Below are 4598 nucleotides of genomic sequence, written 5' to 3' on the forward strand. Positions count from 1 at the left end.
ATAGGTCATAATACAAGAAAAATTGCAGTGTATGTGTATTTTAGGCTATGTTTTTACGTTTGTAATTTTACATAACATAAAATATTGTTTACGGCGATTATATATTTTTCTTACGGTCTCTTTTTGCGTCGGAAATAAAACAAAACTTACGAAACATAAAATTACGATGCATTGATGGTAAAATAGAGGGGGTGAAAAATAACTATTCCTCACCCAAAGTGACGAATAGCGCGACCCTATATATATATATATATATATATATATATATATATATATATATATATATAACGGTCCGAAACTCATGGATATGGGTGGGCGTTATAAATGGCCTCAGTGTCGGCCATCATAGTTATATGGGCTTGTGCGGGTCGGTAACGCACACATACACATGACGTGTGTGTGTCCCGTCGTAACTCATAGTTGGCTAATGTGGATGTTAGTACTGACATGCATAAACATGTTAAGAGGGAACATTCCTATTGGGTCGATGAGGACGACAGTTCCTTGACAGACGATGTGTGTGGCATCTTGGCTCGATATGAATGGTAGACTACTCAATACTCATATCCACAAGAAGCGTCGTATTTTTCAGAATCCCATCTCTAAAGAACCCCAAGTTAAATGTGTTTAATTTGGAGCAGTTTGAGGATGGATGATCAATTGGAAAGTTGTTCCTTGGTGCGAGAAAAAGGTATGCAGAAACGACTAGTGTTGGTTTATGGAGTCAAACTAGATGTGCCACGCGTAACAGCCGAAAAGCGGTGGTTGTGGTCTGGACTTAACAAGATAGACGATGAAGATTTTTAAAATTTGCGTACAACTTTTTTTAACGCATGTTGAGCTTTCGTCAAATGCACGTTGAACTCTCTTTCAATGAACACTGAGCACATTTTCACACATGCGTTAAACATTTTTCAAAAATATCACTAACATATACTTAAACATTCAAAAGAAAAAAAGCATGTCATGAACATTTTTTAAATGGTACAATACATGTTTTAAATTTTACACGGATATATTTTGATATTTCATGAACATTTTCTGAAAAAACTAAGAACATACTCGTGAACATTTACTAAATGCGATGAACAAATTTTCAAATTCTACGAGCCTTTTTAACAAATTATGTGAACAAAACTTTATGTTTCAAAGTTTTCTTTAAAGTATGGTGATCATATTTTTAAAATGGTAGAACATCTATTTCGTCAGAAACATAAGCAAAAGAAACAAACGAACAGGGAGAGGAAGCAACCGAAAAGGAAGACCATGCTGGCCGGCCCACGCACCATAGCGCCGTCGGCGCGGCCTTCCTTTGTCGAAAGAAAAGAAAAGGCTGGAGACACGATTGGACGCCGGGCGTGGCCCAAGCGCGTACACGTGTTTTCGCCAGGTCGGGCTACGGGCCGCACGCGTGTCCTCCTAGCCTATGGACACGACTGACGTGACGTGATGCCGCTCGTGTTGGTGTACAGCCACGTCGGACCTCGCAGAGCCGACGGGACAAGTGAGCGACGCGCGAGCCAGCGATCTTGCCCCGCCCGGCGCATGTCACGCACGCGTCAGGGGCCCGCCGCTTGGCGTGGCGCGCATGTGCGCGTGCCTACGATACCATGCCACACACCCCATTCACAGTGCACGCTGTTCACCGCCGGCAACGAACTCCACGTCGCGGCGCCCCCTTTGCGGCGCGGCCGGCGTGGCCCGGGCGCACAGGGCGCGGGCGCGACGCGCACCCGTTCACGGCGAGCGCGCGCGCTGTGCGTGTCAGAGCGGCACAGTGCGCGCCCGCTAGCCTCCCGTTGTGGCATGCGCCGGCGCCAAACGCATGACATGCCTACTCGGGACTCCGCCGCTGGCACGTCTCCCCTCTGCATGTTTGTTTTCTCTTTTTTGTTTCCAGAGAACCTGAGCCATTACGCAGATGCCAGGGAGACGGGGGCTGATTTGAGTGAAGCAAAGCAGGCGCTGCGCGCGCGCACAGCGCGGGCAGGCTTTCCCTGCGGGGGAATTTAATTCCCGACTGACGGCCCTGCTTTCGATGCCGAAAGCCCGGCACACTTACCGCGGCGTACGTACCAGTAGGGGTATGCTCATGCTGCTCCTACTGCAGGCCCTGTTTGGATACTCTAACACAGTTAGAGTTAGAGTTATTTTCTAACCCACTCTAACCCAAATAAGTACCTCTCCACTGGGATAGTTGGGTTAGATGGAACTAACCCACTCTAACCCTCCCTGTTTGGATACTTTTGGGTTATTTGAGCCCCAAACTAACCCAAACTAGCTCTAACCCCATGATCCAAACAGGGCCTGCATGCTACGACGGCTAGGGCTAGCTCCAGCCGTGGAGGCCGATCAAGGCTTTTGCTCGAGCGCGCATTCAGAGGAGAGAAAGAGGGGAAAAGGATGGGAGCAGGAAATCCGATCACAGGAGGGTGTTGGGGCGCTACATGAACTTTTGCTTTGCCGTATATTCGTTTCGTCCGTCCGTCGCACATCGGATTTGATCCGCTCCTTGTGCCGTTGCGGGCGAGGGGAGCTGCGGGTGCACCAATCGATGAACGGAGTGTAGAAGTGAACAGTCGCCAGGCCGCACTGGAAAGTCTTGGCGCGATCACGTCTCGCCGTATCGGCGGTGCTAGTGGTGTACGTAGCGGGACTTTTGCTTTGCCATGCACATATTCGTCCGTCCGTCCCGGAGCAGAGCAGATTTGACCTCATTGCGGGCTGGGCTACGGCCTACGGACGGATGCGCCAATGGGTGAGCGATCCTTTTGTGGGTACAGCCTACACGAGTAGGAGTGGTACTGAGCAAGTGAACAATCGACAAGTCACGCTGGAAAGCGCTGCCATGGCATCTCGGCAGTGCTGGTTAGTTCTCGTCAAGATTATTGGAAGAAGCAACTACTTCAGGCTGGATTGGATGCGTGCTGTGGTTCGGGCTTGCTCAGCGAGCACCACGTCCACAAGTCACTGACGATCATGAGCCGTGACGAGGCCGAGGATTTAGGTAGGAATTTAAGATGCACCGGTAGTTTCTTGCCTTTCGTGGCGTGATGTATCTGTGCACTCTCTCTATTCTTCTTGTGCCCAAACATTTCCGGTGAAAGCTACGTCCGTTAACGATTAGGGCGGGCAGAGCGAGGTGCTGTGTCGACGAGGGAGAAAGCAGGCGGTGCAAGCGACAGAGACGGCCCGATGCAAAGCCCTGGAGCGTGACCATGTGCCGGTGGTGTCCACGCCCAGCTCCGGCCGTACCTCGAGCCGCTAGAGCCGTCGGAGAGCTGCATGCCGGCCGTGCCGCCACTGCTACCCCTACAGCGGCGTGCGCACTGGCATCGGCATGGGCGCCGGCACCAGCAGGTTATGGTTGGAGCTAGCGGTTGAAGGCGGCACCGTGGAGCTCCAGGGCAAATAATAAAATCGGAGGGAGGGAGGGAGGGAGGCAGGCAGCGGCGGCAGCGGAGGGCAGCTTTTCCGCTTGGACAAGGAATAATTACGGCCTCTGACAGAGATGTTTAAGGCGCAGTAGACCGTAGACCGCTTGCTGTCTCAGGCTGGTCACAGTGGGAGTAACATAGGTAGTAACATACTCCCTTCATTCCACAATGTAGTGCTTCCTCTATCCTCGTGCTTCAACTTTGACCGTAAATTTAACTATCAAGACCGATTGCGGCGGGAGCAAAACTTATATCAGTGAATTCGTATTCGAAAGAAGTTTTTAATTATATAATTTTTTCTTCCACCGCAGTCGGTCTTGTTTGTTAAATTTATGGTCAAAGTTGAACCTCGAGAAGCGCGGGCGCACTATATTTTGGAATGGAGGGAGTAGATGCCACATAAGCAAAAATGGTGATGTGGCAAGTAGTTAATGAGGAGAGAGACAAATAGAGTAACATAATATGTTACCATCACATAGCGGTTTCCAATGCATAATGAGTCTACAAAGTAATAAATGAAGGCAACTATGTTACCACACCTGTGACACTACCCACTATGAAGGTAGTAACATAGACTAGTAACATATGTATGTTACTAGTCTAAGTTACTCCTCATTATGACCAGCCTCACCACTCCTGTCATAGACATTGCCTCGTGGGGGCGTGATGGAGATTGGGGAATTGTACCCTGCGCCCTGCTGTTAGATTGACAGGCTTGGATCATTCATTCATTGCTAACCCCGGCGAGTTGGGTGTGCGTAGATGCGTCGGGATTTTAGGCCAACTCCACGCGTGACCCATTTTTACCTTAAATTGTCCGTTTGTGTCCGTTTAGAATAAAACGGACAAACCGAACGACCCAACGCATGGGAGCATACGGACGTTTCGTCCGGTCTATGTCCGTTTTTGCCCCATTTTCAGACCAAAATTGCTCTCGGTTTAGGGTCAAAGTGGACAGAAAGCGGACGTCTTCGCGTCCTGCTCGTCCGTCTGTGTCCGCCGTCGACCCCACCTGTCATACTCTCCTTTTCTATACCTGGCCCACCACGCGCACCCACCACCACTCCCTGCGCGCGGGACGGCGACGGCGTGCGTGCCGAAGGGCACGGCGGCGACAAGCGCGCGGGACGGCGGCGGCCTGCACGCGGGAGGGCGCGGCAG

The sequence above is a fragment of the Triticum dicoccoides genome, chromosome 2A, assembly GCF_002162155.2.
Source record: "Triticum dicoccoides isolate Atlit2015 ecotype Zavitan chromosome 2A, WEW_v2.0, whole genome shotgun sequence".
Taxonomy (NCBI): domain Eukaryota; kingdom Viridiplantae; phylum Streptophyta; class Magnoliopsida; order Poales; family Poaceae; genus Triticum; species Triticum dicoccoides.